This window comes from Sinohyriopsis cumingii, unplaced genomic scaffold, assembly GCF_028554795.1.
Source record: "Sinohyriopsis cumingii isolate HCF-2022 unplaced genomic scaffold, ASM2855479v2 utg001825l, whole genome shotgun sequence".
NCBI classification, from domain to species: Eukaryota; Metazoa; Mollusca; class Bivalvia; order Unionida; family Unionidae; genus Sinohyriopsis; species Sinohyriopsis cumingii.
Window position 1 is genome coordinate 400,813 of NW_028316064.1, and position 16,148 is coordinate 416,960.

At 34.6% G+C, this 16,148-nt stretch overlaps 1 long non-coding RNA gene across 1 annotated transcript; it reads left to right on the plus strand.

The window, feature by feature from the left end:
• Positions 1-12,717: 12,717 nt before the first annotated feature.
• LOC149771481 (uncharacterized) lies at positions 12,718-15,209 on the plus strand. Its single transcript, XR_016418269.1, has 2 exons — positions 12,718-13,621; positions 15,070-15,209. It is a non-coding gene; the product is annotated as an uncharacterized LOC149771481 (long non-coding RNA).
• Positions 15,210-16,148: the final 939 nt, after the last annotated feature.

A 16,148-nucleotide genomic window follows, 5' to 3' on the forward strand; every position in this document is an offset into this window, starting at 1 on the left:
CGAAAAATGTTTTAGACCAGCACATGTACACGATTAATTAATTGTTGTTGCAACCGATGTTCAACTACATATATATTACAACATTATCATTTATGTGGATGATAGGAGACAAAAATCAACTGGCAGACAACGTCAAATTCATTTCCGGAATATATCCAAAGGTTTTGCAGAGGATACGGTCATGAAGGTCTTTGGACGTCAGTGATAGCATAAACATTGATATAGTTGCTTGTTTCCCAACCAGATTTATTTGACACTGCACGGTGTTGTCAGAGGTTCAGTCAACGAACAACTTCCTGAGGAAGATTTTACACAAATCGTACAGTTTACGTTTTCGCCAGCTCATCTAATGCGCGTCGGCAAATTGACCGTGGACGGATCCTTATTACGTTGGTGCTTTTTATTTTAGCAGTGTTGATATAGATTCATCTTGTTGACTCTATCGCCGTAATAACATTTTAGTTTCATACACCATTATATGAGGCAACTCCGAAATAAATATCATATGAAATATATCGAATGAAAAATAATTGTCAAATTTTAACTTCGTAGCTGCAAATGATTGAATGTGTCTGTCTCGACGATTAGTTATAGACCTGGGAGAGTTAGATTTATTCGTTCGAGACAACACGCGCGAGTACAAGTGTGTGAAATTTTCATGACACATATTGAGATGATTGTAAATATCATTACATTCTACTGAGAATTTTGATACTCGCATATTTATAACTAATTTACTATAGAGTAACAAATTCCACAGCAAAGCCACTCTCGTCTAAATTGATTCAAACATTTATCGCTGCTCGAAATTATTCTAGTGTTCTACACATTGACTAAACTGTATTGTTTTCTTAAAACTTCTAAAACAAGTGTGAATCAAAATTGATATCAATACCCAATACTCCATACGGTCATTGATGAATCAATAATCTATCCACGCGGGTCAATGATCAATCGCATACAGTAGAATAGTATGGAACGGTTAATGACCTAGTGGCAATTCCAATTGTGCCACAGATACAAGATCCACTTGGGCGTAATAAACTTTATCTTCTTGGCGGACAAGGATCTGGCAAAACCACGAGAGCAATTTATATACTGGATTATTGTAACGTAGTAGCGTTAACACTAACGCACAGGTTTGCCGTCTATATGGAGGAACGTGATGTAAAATAACTTTTTCGATGGAACGGCGCTGACTCATATACGTGTGCTCATTTGGGATGTAATCTATTCTGTCCGTAAATACATATTAGAAGCATTTCTCAAGTGGCCGAGTCAAAATGATATCCAATTAAGTAACGACTATGAACATCCACAACCAGTTAGTTGATCTAGAAAACTAATCAAAATCCTAAACCACAATAATGACACTACTAAGATTGCTCAAGATGACAAAACCGCTTGCTCAAATTGTCCAACCGTTATGGTTTCTCGTAACGCATGCCTAAATACCCTTCAGAATATATTTGTAGATCTAAATATCGAAGAAAAGATTGGTATTAGTATACTGTAGAATATTTCTGCAAATATTCAAAGAAACAGTTCTGAACCGACTGTAAATTTTTAAAATGTGCCTGTAATGTTATTTGTTATTAACAAATAACTGCATAAGGCGTTCTATACTATTATTATATACAATACATCAGTACATTAAGGAAGGGGAGTAAAGACTGCCCTGAAAGTATCTTCCCGTGGAACATAAACCCTAGTGAATGTATAACATAAACCAGCTGTTGTTGTATATCAGTTCTAATCCAGTATGAAATATCTGATTAGCTTTACTGTCAAGTGCCATTATAAAAGCTAATTAAATTAAGCTTACACTACATCTCCCCTCCTAAGAAAGTTAACATTAAAACGAAACGTGATTTAATGACCGCATTCTAAACAATTCAGTCTATCGGGTGATTTTGACAATCTTCTCGAACGTGTGGAATATCCTTTTTGATTGGTTGACACTGGTTTGCTTTCATCTGAGTCAGACAAAGTATCATGTTTTGAAATAGTCACTCTGAGCGGCTCCGATAGTAAGGTAGGTATGACAATTAAATTTCTCCTTTTACGCTGTATCTCTCCCTGGTCAGTTACTACCATGTATGTACGACGTGTAGATGCCCTAGAGTTAAAAAATGTCTGAAGAAAAATGATCTTTAATCCATACTTTATTCCATACCTGAAGTTCTTTCATATTTATGCCGCAATATCGACGATTATATTTCTCTTTTGAATTTTGCTATTTATAGTTTTCCGATATCTTCAGTTTGCTCAAATCCGACCATTTCGGTTGTAAGTTTTTTGGTGCCATTGACAATGTAGTTTGTAACTGTTTCCCATCAATAATTTGGAAGGGCTGTATTCCATTTGGTAATGGTGTTGCGCGATTTGTCAAAAGAGTTATGTAAGGATCGTTTGCTCTTTAAGCATTCTTTTAATTGTTCGAACAGCTCTTTCGGCAAGACCATTTCTCTATGGATATTTTGGACTACTTGTAATATGCCCGAATCCGTAATTTGTCGCATGTTCCTTGAGTATTACGGATGTGTATCGCGGACCATTATCTACAACTATTACTTCTGGTATACCGTGTCGCCTAAAGATTGATTTGAGATGATTGACAATTGCTTTTGAACCTGTGCCTTGCAGTTGTACTATTTCGATGTATCGTGAAAAATAATCAACAACCAATATATATATATTTGACTGTTCAGTTCAAACAAGTCTGAAGCGACTCTTTGCCAATATCGACGTGGAAATTCGGTTGGTATGGTTCAGCTTCATCTCTCGAGTTTTCGATGCAACTCTGGCAAGACTTTACCAAGTGTTATAGTTTAGTGCTTAGTCCTTTCCACCAAACTGATGTTTTGGCGTTTAACTATGCTCTGGCGACAATCGTGAATTCTCTAGGACTTCTTTTTGAAATGATTCTGGTACGACCAGATGCGTACCTTTCATTGAAAAACCATTTTGAATTGTAAATTCACCTCTATCTGCCCAGTACGATTGAAGTTTTCTGTCAATAGTGGGTTTCTCTGGCCACCCTCTTTCACAGAATTGTACAACTTATTCACAAATCGAATCATTTCGATATTCAGACTATTTGTTCATGTCGAGTATTTGATGCGGGATAATTACTAACTACGAGATAAAACTAGGCGTTAGTTTCAGCCGGAAATTATCTGTCACTCACAGAGTTATAAGTTAAAGGCGCTCTGGATAGAGCATCAGCTGTTAATACATTTTTTCCAACAACATATACTGTACAAAAGTTGAATTTCATCAAACGGATTCTAAAACGTTGAATTCTAGGGGGTAAATCCCCCAAGATATTGTGCTCATTTGTGGTACTAATGGCTTGCGGTCAGTTTTAAGTTTGAATTGTGACCCAATTAAATAGCTACCTAACCGTTGACATGCCCGAGTGATTGCAATGACCTCTTTTTCAATTTGACCATAGCGTTGCTCCGTGTCTGACATAACCTCGCGATGCGAACGCCACCGGTCTCAGAGCGATATCGTGTTTCTGCAGTAGCAGACACCTAGTCCAAATGAAGAAGCATCTGCAGATATAACTATTTCTCTGTTTGGATAATAATGTAATTAAATTGGTGAATATATAATGTCTTGCTTAATATCTCTAAAACCTTTTCTTGATCTGGACAAAAAGTCCACGAGATTTTACATTTGGAAAGCTCACCTAATATCATTGATTTTTTTCTGCCAAATTTTCACCAAATTTGCCAAGCTGTTTTGCTATACGGATAAATCGTCCAATCTCTATTATGAATCTTGCTGTTTCCATTTCAGCTATAGTTTTGACTATTCCAAATCAGGTCGGCAACCATTCTCGTCAACACCATGCCCAAGAAACCTAATGTATGGTCTCGAAAATTCACACTTTTGATCGTTCAAAGTGATGCAGGCCTTTTGAAATGATTTCATGACGATTTCTAGTCTTTCGTGATGCTGTTTCTGCATTTACCCCAAAACAAGAACATCGACCATGTGCCAGTGTTACCCCATGTCTTTCCAGATTTTCTGACATCCTTTTCTGAAAAAAATCAGGTGCTGAACTGATTCAGAATTTAGGGCGATTAAAATAAAACCTGCCAGAATGATTAATGACAGTTGTAAGGCGGCGTAAATCTTCGGACTGGTTTATCTGCCAAAAGCCTGAATTTGCATAAAGTTTGGTGAAAAATGTTCCACCTGCTAGTTTTGCAAGGGATTCTTCAAACAATGGCAGTGGGTGGTTCTCTCTTTTAACTGATTAATTCAGTTTAGTTAGATCCACGCAAATTCTTACCGCACCGTAAATGGTTAATGGAAAGTCCTGATACAAAGCTTTCATGAAATCTGATAAATTTGAGCACAAGTACAACACAGATCTTATTAGAATCAAAATATAAGAAAAGGCTCTATTGTGTATAAAAAACAGTACTGCCACATTAAAAGTGCTTTTAGAATCCACCAAATATAATCATTTCCAGATGATTTTTCAGTAACAAATTATGTTTCACAGTCAAACATAGCATCTTCCAAATCTGCTTGGTACATGCTATTGTCATTTTTACTGTCTGAGGAACAGATGCCTTGACTCTGAATTGGTTCAAAATACATCTATCTATCCTCCTCTCTGATATTCGTTGGCAAGGGCAGCGCTGATGTCTGCCAAGGTAAATCTGTGCTCTCAATATACTGTTTATTTTCGTCAACTGATCCTTGCTCCTCCTCCTCACCTGATTCACACTGAACATCTTTGCAATTATGACGTCTGAAGTGTCGATCTGAAAACTTGTCATCACAGTGTTGACAGTGTTTTCTTTTTTCTTCTTTTTTCCATCACTTCCTTAAACTAGAATGGACTGAGATATAGAGAACACCAATTTATAACTCTTGAATGAAAATGGGCATATAAAGAATTCTCCCCCAGTCATAACAATTAAAAAAATACTATACATTGTCACTATCAATACTGATTGATATCACCCTAGTGGCTAACTGTAATATTGGCTACGTATTTGTGGTAAGTATAACCATGCATCAACAATGGTATTTTTAAAATGTCTCTCAGTTACTTCTCTGAATCAACAAGATTACCACCTGCATGAACAAAAATGAAGATTCGTGCTTCAAATGCCTTTTTGTGTATTAATGTTTCAACATAAAGTGGATGCTATTTTTGCTACGGGCTTAAACAACCAGATCTGACATGTTATCTTCTATTAGCGGATATCAACTTAGATTTTGACACATCATCATTGCTCTATACTCTTAATTTCAACAACCAGAAGAATGCCTATGTGCCCAAAAAACTAGTACCTAATTTTAGCAAGTGAGACAATATCAGCTACAGCTAAGCTAAAGACTTCAGCAAAACAATTGACCCCACTTTCAAACAACTCTGATTTACTGGCACTCAAGATTTAATGAAGTGCTGATTTCAGTTATATTCTGTGCATTTATCAATGTTCTCAACAATGTTTTGTCATATAAAATTTCACTGGTATATATAGCTTTGTTTTAAATCGATGACACTTTATGTTTCATGTTATCTTAAAGTTTCAGTAACAAATACAATGTGTGTGTAGCTGATATCTTTTTTGGAAAAAATGAATACGGTTCACCGTGATTCAATATGAATTTTCCTCTTACAGACAGGACATCATGTATGGGTTTGGACTTTGGACCTATATAGGACATGTAATCTGATCTAAAAGTTACAGTGACTTAAAATTCGACAAAACAATTTTAACACAAAAAGTTACGTCAAAAATTTAAAGCTTTATATTTGGATTTCTGAAACAGATATGACAACATACCATACTGAGAAAAAGCTATAATTTCCTGACAATGCAGTTAGATAATTTGAATATCCATAAATACATTGGTGTATGTTGAAAAGGTCTAACAAAATCATATGAATCAGGTTTTTATCAACACTATATATATATATATATATATATATATATATATATATATATATATATATATATACACACAATTAATGTGTTCAGAAATGAATACAAGTTTTTAAAAAATGTAAGCTTTTGAGCACAAAACCAAATTGTAAAACAATAGATGGATAGAGTAACAGACAATGTGCATATCAGTATTCTGGTGCTATGCTGACTGTGTCAAGCAGGACTCAATATGGCAAGGATGAAGCATGAAAATGCCAGATCTTACTGATCGGTACTGCATACCTATATGTTTTAATTACTCCAATACCACTGTATTTTCGGACATCCTTTCTAGCTTTCTGCCATTTTTGCAAGCTAATCACAAGTGGATCCTGCTCTATTTCATCTGTGACAGAACAGGTTGCATTGACCTCATCACAAGTCTGTGAAACACTATCTGTTGCTGACGGTTCTCTTCTAGATTTATCTTTTTCCTCATCATGTGGTGGTGTAAAGTTTGAAATGGATGCTGATTTAGTTCACTAATCTGCTGCTCAAAGCGTTTCTTTTTTAACAGTCTTCTTCTTTTGTTTCTTGAGTTGACTGTTGATGCACTTCTCAGTATGTGCTTGTTTTCAATGGCATAAAAGTAGGTAAACCATACGTTTTCATAAAGGGACGAATGGAGAATGCAAATGAAACAGTAAGAGAAAGTGAATCAACTAGTCAACTCAGAAACAAAAGAAGAAGACTGTTAAAAAGAAACGCTTTGAGCAGCAGATTAGTGAATAATCAGCCAGCCGCCCAATTTCAAACGTCTACAACACAGTCTATTACGTATGCCTTTCAAGGTTTGTGAATACTTGAGTTAAAAATTAACTACAAAATTTGATATATTTTGAGCTGCTTAACGAAAGTCAATTTTATTTAGAATGTATAACACATGACAACAGGCACTGAAATTCCTGGACAAAAACGCCATTTCTGCAAGTCACTGTGGGTAATTTTCTGCAAGGCATTGTGTGTGATACTAGTACAATGTTATACTGTTGTCTGTTCCACGCTTTGCAGCAATTCAATTTATTAGAAAGAAGAACATAATACCAGTCAAACTCATAATGCATTCCTGAATTTTACCCACAATGAATTGCAAAATGGCAGATTTGTACAGGTATTTCAGCATCTAGCATCGTCTGCCATATATTGCTTGCCTCTACTATAACTGACTTTTATTTACCTGTTCAAAATAACTGAGCTCTCATCTTGTCATCGTTTATTATTTTAATTTGTTGGGAGTAATATTTTCAGAACTGGAATGGTATACTTATTAAAGTTTTCTGAAATAGAACATAAGTTCTATGCATAATTTATGTTAACAACAGATATACGAATGATCCTTAATATTAGTGTCAACTCTGAACTATATATTTTATTATATTAAACACATATTATAAAATAATACTTCCATGGAAGCAGACATCATAAAGTTATTTCAAGTCAGCATTATATTTTTTATTTGAGAATGGTGTTAAATTCAGTAAATTGGCAAATTACATCAATAGTGCTTTAATTAAAGCGGCATTAATTAAACAGCTTTTGCCAAGTCACTTTATATAATAATTTGCATACAATTAAATAATAAACTATAAATTCAGCTTTTGAAAATAACAGAGCCCTTTGTTTTATTATATAAGGCCTAGTAAATATAAAGGTAGATTTGACATTAATCTACTTTTAAAAAATGCAAATAGTACGTACGCAAACATCTGACAAAGCTTGATCCTTCCCCGCCCCCGTGCACATGCATACTTGTTTAAACACACCCACCTGCCTATGTACACTTGACCCCCAAATTATGTAGAATGGCCAATATTTAATCCACGCAGAACCGATCACGCATTAATAATATTAACGTGTTTCATAAAACTGATACTACACCTATGTTAAATATCTGGCTGCATCAAAGAAATAAGCTGCACAACTTTAAAAAGTTTGTCTAGTGTCCGCTAAAGTTTCAACGCTGACTGCATTCGAATAGGTTACGTATTAGACAAATTATTATCGAGGTTTCACACACACACCCGTTTCTTATGCGTACCGCCATGTCGGCCTATTCTGCGCGTCGGGTAATTCTGCACAACGATACGTCATTTCTGTAAACATTTGATCACGTGCTATTTTGGGTCAAAAATCCATTTTTATCCAGAAAAAAAGAATCGTACATTGATTAAGAAAAGTGATATTCATAAAGTGTACAAAAATATCCCACATTTAGCATCGAATACCCACTCCAGGACCTTCTTGAACCTGTAACCAAGAAAATTCGATTTACTATGCATCCTTTAGAATCATGCAAATAAATACATTATAAAAAAGATAGCAATGTGTATATGAAACCAAAACTGTATTTTAATCCAAGTTTCCAAATTTGCAAGAAGTTGTCCCACACGTACAAAATCGTCTGCTACCCAACATGTCTACTTGCCGCAAGAGAAAAAAATTCTCAGCAAATTCCTCGGCGTATAGTCTGTCTCTAAATTCTGTAGTAATTTTTCCCCATCAACAAGACGTTGTAAACACATTCCATCATATTCCTTGTTTTTCTCTTCCACGTAATAGCTTATTTTTTGCAAAATGTTGAACTTTACTAACTGTTTAACAAGATCGTTTTAGTTTGCTTAATATCTCTTGCCATGTATTGGCATTTTTAATAATAATAATAATGATAATAATAGTAATAATAATAATAATAATAATAACTATAATAATGAGAACTTTGTATAGCGCCTAATCTTTAGAAGCTCTAAGCGCTTTACAACATTAGACAACACCTATAACATAAAAACATATATATAATGATATGATTAAAAAACAAACACCATGAAATTAGAAAGCATAAAAAGAACATGCTGAAAATATTTTGGGTAGGAAACATTGTTAGGTCTTTAAGTTTGTTCTTGCAGTCGAAATAAGTGAGTTTTAAGAGATCTCTTGAATGGGATCACTGTGACTTTGTGTCTAAGTTCAGTGGGCAATTCATTCCATGTTGCTCGGCCCTGGTATGCAAAAGAACGCTGCCCATATGACTTTGCTTTCATAGTGGGAATAATGAGTATACGATTGTCAGAAGAGGAGCGTAAGTATCTTGCTGAGTGTACACATGGGTGAGGTCTAATAGGTATAGTGGACTAGAGCCCGTCAGTGAAACTTAGCAAAGAGAACACATTTTGTGTTTGATTATGGATCGAATGGATAGCCAGTGTAGGGTACAGAGCAGACCTGTGATCGTGTTACCCTAAGTATGATCAGACCAGCTGTGTTTTGAACTATTTGAAGTTTCTGGAGTAGATATTGAGATGAACCAGACATAACTGAGTTACAATAGTCCAGTCTTGAAAGTACTAATGAACATACACGTGTTTTAGTGGCATCAACTGAAATATATTTGCGAATGGAGCTGACGCGTCTCAGCTCAAGATATGCAACCTTGTATTTGTTCATGACATGTTGGTGCAATGTGAGAGTCGTGTCCAGAGTAACACCTAGGTTTCGTACTGATTATTTGAATTTAATGTTGGTTTTACTGACATTTGTTGATTAAGGTAAAGAATGAGAAAGTCTGTGTGTTGTGATCAGGGTGGCCTCAGTTTTATCATCATTCATCTGCAGCTTGTTACATGTCATCCATGATTTCACATCAGAAATGCACATCTCTATACCTTGGATTGTAGCATCAACTTCAGTTGGGTGGCTAGATTTGTATATTTGGGTGTCATCATCGTACAATTGGTGAGATATTGAATGATGGTCTATGACACTTAAGAGCGGCTGAGTGTAAAGAATGAAGAAAACAGGTCCAAAAACAGACCTATGTGGAACACCATAATATAGATTAACTGGGCTGGAGTGTGTTCCATATAAAGACAGAATTTGTGTCCTGTTGACAAAGTAGGACTTGAACCACAGTAAGGCTGTATCATGAATGCCAAAATACATGCTGGAGACGGTGAAATAATATAGCATGGTCTATTGTGTCAAATGTTGCAGACAAATCAAGGAGGGTGAGAACTGTAATCTTTCCGCTATCCAAATCAGAGAGGATGTCATTAACTACTTTTAGAAGAGTAGTTTCAGTACTCTGGCAAGGGCGATATGCAGATTGTACATTGCTAAAGAGAATATTTGAATTCAGATGAGATACAAGCTGGGATAGAACAACCTTTCCTAAGATTTTGATATGAATGGGAGATTACTAACTGGGTGATAGTTCTTTCAATCGTTATGGTCTAGTGTTAGTTTCTTTAGCAGAGGCATTACCATTGCAGTTTTGCAAACTGATTGGAATTCTCCGGTTGAGAGAGAGGTATTCAAAAGATCAATTAGTGAAGGCAACACTAGATCTAAGCACTCAAGCAGCAGTGATGTTGGAATTGGATCAAGTTCACATGACTTTGGTGCACTCTTCATCAGGATTGTACGTGCGGAATCCATAGAGAAAGGTTCAAATGCTGCTATTGGTTGCCGCTCAAAATCTCTGTCCCAACTGTATGATGACGTCGAATCAATTGAAATTTTGGTGTCAAGCTTATCTCTAATGGTTTGTACTTTGCCACGGAAGAAATTTGCAAACATGTCAGGAAGGTCGACTGGAGAGAAGGTAGTTAGAAGTGGTGCACATTTGCTCCTTGACATTAGCTTGTTAGTAGCTTACGTTGAATTTTGTCAAACTAGCTATAAACCTGACCTTATTACTCGACTGAACTGCTGACACAAACAGTCCAAAATAATATATTTCATTTCTATAGCAAGATGGATAAACATTACATCTTTTCAAAGCTATTCGCAGAATTAGCCGACACATCGCGAGTCAGACAAAAAGAGCGTGGTTGTATCCCTGTGTCCAAAATTAATAATTTTTTGAACAGAATATTCTGGCGACAATTGCATCTTTTCAAATTGTATGCATTGCTGTATTTTATTTTTGTCAATTGCTCGAATTCGGTATGCGTTTTGCTTCAATATTGGAAACGAAAACCTTACAGCAGTGTACGTACATTATCACTAGATACACCCATACGCAAGCGTACGCATCTGGGTTGCCCTCCATCTTCCATACGTACGTACTAAATGGACAGGATACCTTGCAAATAATGAGAAATATCATATTTTAAACAAATGTAAATATCACTTTTAAATCCATCATGAAACTTGGTAATAATTCAAATGGTCTGAATCAGCCTGGCATTAGGTCCAAATAAGCCCATAATTTATTTGGACCTAATAAATAGGTCAAATCATGCTAGAGTGTACATATTAAGAGAGACAGATATACATACACACAGGCAAAGACACAGACAGAGATAGATGATTGCATGTATTTGCAGCTTTTATGTTACAATTCAGTTCGTCCAAGGCAACCGTAGAGAAGTTCAATAACATCGGAACAATTAATATATTTGCATCTATGTAATTGTATTTGTATGTGCCCCATTCACCCGTTGGGCCCATCATTCTCTATTCCTTTATAACCTCGCAGTCCAAACAGATTTTGTATTGAACATTGCAGTTTTAAATTAATTCAAATATATACTAATTTGTTAATTTCAGACCTTTATTTAGTTTAATTAGCTGACGTAGTGTATTGATTATAATAATAAGATGCACTGAGACCATTATTGACCTATGATTACTTATCTGTATCAACCTAACGGTTTGTTTTTCAATCTCATCTGTCAATTTGTAAAACAAATGGTTGTATGAATTTATTTTGAGGCACTCAGGGATATGCCATTCATTTCTTAACAAAAATATTGTTATGTCTTTTAAAATTGTTCATGTCAAGGTTCGCACTTAGTACAATCCTAAATTTATGTTTCTCACTTGTGCATACTGAAGATATTTGAACCACATGCTGTTAATTTAATACTGTGAGATTGACACAATATGTCAGTCTTAAACGCAAATCGTGTTCCACTATGCATGGCTTGTTAGCCCCACTCGCTAAAATAACCCATAAAACATGATCCAGTGACGTAAGTAGATATCCTTCTAATTCGCCTAGACAAATTTCTGGTTGTCACAGAATTGTAACCGAGTGGGTTTTTGGACGAAATGAACAAGCCAAACACAATGTAAGAAAGATGGAAATTTATGAATGAGTTAATAATGATAAATATATGATGTAAAAATACAATTGAAAAAAAAACGAAACAAATATTGAATAAAATGAAGTGCAGATCCAAGAACCCTCATGGGCTGCACATACCCCTTAAACAGTACGTTGTTCAACAAGAACAAAATTATAAAGATTCAAAAATAATCTTACACACGATTCAAAATACTCTTAACACACCTCAAGATTCAAAATAATCTTGATACAACAGAAGATTCAAAATAATCTTTGACACAACTAAAGATTCAAAATAATCTTTGACACCTAAAGATTCACAATAATCTTTGACGCAACTAAAGATTCAAAATAATCTTATCATGACTAAGATTCACAACAATCTTATCACGACTAAGATTCACAACAATCTTATCACGACTAAGATTCATAATAATGTTATCACAAGAGACAGCTTTGTTCTGGAAGCTCCAGATGACTCCATGAAACGTTAGACTGCATCGTACAGCTTCGGACTGCTCTAGTTATATTCACAAAAACATTTCATATACATTCACGGCTACAGACACGGTCAGCTACCATAATAGTCAACTACGAACAGTCAGCTACGAACACAGTCACAATCATCTTCAAACACAGTCAGAAACAGCTTCCAACACAGTCACAGCTTCCAACACAGACACACAGACGCAGACGCAGCTACAGATTCACATACACAGCTATAATAAAACCAAATGGGACATAATAGTTTATGCACAATTTCTATATATATGATATTACTTTAAAAAATCTGCGGTGTAATAAACATTATTACGCGATAACACAGTACAAACCGAATAAGTTTCGCCTATCAAATAAATGGAATGTCAATTTAGCAATTACCCCTATGGCTGGATAATAAAGGAGAGTGTATACTCCTTGACGTGATCCAAAAAATGACCAGTGTGGTGTTTCGGGATTCGTCTTACTTAAATCCATAGGAGAGTGAGTACAAGTCGGGGTAGAATACCCCTGCACCTCATGTTAGTCATGATACCGACACAAGTAATCTGTGGCTAGGTACATGTTAATACAGTCGCTTACCTGGAAAAACACATTCACCCTATATAACGTTGTACGCATGTACAACGAGAAATAGTCTAATTGTTTTCAGACAAAACCAAGTTATTTCTTTGCCTAATTCTGTCAAACTGGTGATATGGGTCTGTTGTTTTTAAAAATATACTGAAGATCAAACAACACACTTCACCTCAGGCATTTTCCGTTTCCCAAGATTGATTTAATTTATGGATACGAGTTATACAAATATTGTTTGATCAAATGATTTGCTCCATTTTCACGTAATTAGATAACAAATAAATTTGTGTTTGAAAAATATAAACATCATATAGGACACGGATGGTAAATATGCATTGTATTTACAATTTAAGAATGTAACGCTATAGCGATTATTTTATTTTATGTAGTCTTGTCAAAATAATGACTGGGGCCTGAAGCCTTCTTGCCTTGTTTACGTTTAGGTGAAGGATGACTAAGGTCACTTAGCCCTGGCTGCTCGTTTTATTTTGGCAGCGAAATGCTGATTCATAAGGTAAGAAAAATTGGGGGAATGGGTGATAAGTCAAAGATCAATTAAAGCTTCTAACCTCATAAAACAAAAAGACAATCCTGACCTTATGAAACCAATAAGAGTTATGACTAAAGAAATATTTCAAAACCAAACAACATTTTGTCGGTTTGTAACAAAACTCGCATTTTAGAAGGGACATTACTGCGTAAATTGGGTTGACTATTGTAGTAACGGTGTGGAATATGCAGCAAATTTATATGAAACGAGTTTTCATTTCTCTTTTTGGCAATGAGCTATTTTAAACCAAACTATGCAGAAGCATTTCTTGGGACATTTTCTTTTCAAATGATAGTCTGGATGTTATTGCATTGGTTGGTTTCACATTAAAACGCTGTGGAACCTATATTCGTATTGTCGCCATCTTCCATGAACAACTGATCCAGTTTGAATTAGATTTTTAATAAACTTTCATCATAATGTAATATACCAAACTACTGTTGGCAATTTACTTCACTGGTCATGCATGGTTTCATTAAATATATTATCAGTCTGTTTTCGAATTCCTTTATAAAACATCTAGAAAAAATTGAATTCAGGATAACAGAGTTAGAATGAAACTAATGAAATATTTACGTTAATATTGCATCAGAGTGATTAACCTTGCAAGAACGTCGTCTAAATAGCAACCGAACCAAAACCGATTTCCACCTTCCCCTCATTAATGAGATAATATGGATCTGAAATGTTCTTTAGCAAGTCCATGGGCCTATTCACGTGACCTAACGCAGGCAATGTGAAGTTATACAATTATTCCTGAAACTTCTAAATCACGCCAATCACGGAGAATTTGCCTCGTCGGTGCAATTTTTAGTCTTATTATTATTATTATTATTGTTATTAAGATTATTTTAAATAAATGTCAACACATATATACATCTATTATTTTTTTGCTATGCAATTTGCGTTTTTCGCATCATCATGTTACGTAAACAAATAAAATTTATAACCATGAATACACATTACGAAACTTAAATAAAAGCAAGTACCAAGAGTTACATATATATATATATATATATATATATATATATATATATATATATATATATATATATATATATATATATATATATATATATATATATATATATATATACATATATATATATACATATATATATATATATATATATATATATATATATATATATATATATATATATATATATATATATATATATATATATATATATATATAACCTTATATAATCTTTAACCATCTCAAGCAAACATTGATAACAGAGAATAACTATTCTAATATTTACATGTTTTTCTCGCTGGAAACCTTCAACTCGAGTCGTGTTAGGTCCTTGGATGATAGCCATTCTGTTTACCGTAGCGTTGTTTCCCTTCGCGATATAACTGTGATTCACAATGACCTGTATTGTTACGCTAATTATAATTGTTTACAGGCTACAACAGCAAAATGGATCCTGCTACTGGAAAGGCGCCAGCTGTATATATCATGTTTAGATTGAAATGTATCAGAATGTTCATTGCATTATTTTAATATTTAGTACATGAATCTAGGCACCAGTGACCTTCTCTTCAATACCTGTGTTTTTACTTGTTTTTGTCTAACATAAAATTATGTCTTTGAAGCGAATATTCAGTTCTGAGCCTATCGTATCCATAAACGTGTTCACTTCAGCGTAAGAGTATGTCAGATTTCATTACTTTTCATTCATAATGGATTTTATTTAACAGGTCACCTAGTGCAAATAACCTGCATTGCAGACAAACCTCCAGTTGTATTCATAGACGTCGGCCAGAAAGATCTGAAAAGAGATTTAAATTGTTGCAATCCACATGCATTCTTAAATTTGCATTACTACTACTAGTAGTGCGGCTGCTGCTACTACTACAACTATTACTTTTAAAAACAATCATCATCATTAGTATTATAAATATTATAATAATGATTTTCTGTAAAGAGACTAATAAGATTAGTTTTGCGGATCTAATCCATCTTTGGCAATTTTATGTGATCTTCAAATTTGAATATTTGCTCATAGGCTCATTAAATGCCCCCTCCAAACCCACCCCGCCCCTCTCTCTCTCTCTCTCTCCCTCTCTCTTTCTCTCTCTCTCTCCTGCTTTCTCTTTCCCTTGCTCATTTTTTCAACTGTGAAGAGTAAATATTTACTAAAGTATTATAAAGTCAGCTAATAACCAGAACTCTCAGTGAATGTATTAAATAATAATGAAACTAATGCATCCTTGATCCTTACATTAACGATACTCCGGTAGGTGTACGAATTACTGAGATTTACCACATGGTTACCTAAAATCATTTTGTTTTTTATTGAGACATATTGTCCGAATTCATACTAATCAAACTGTAGTATGATTGGCTCGTCTCAGGATTATTTTGAATATAAAAATGATATGGTATAGCTTTAGTGCATGAATCATTATCATTACACTAAACGTCACCATTAAGCATAATAGCTCACTTTTATACATTCCAATAAACATTTTGGATAATGAT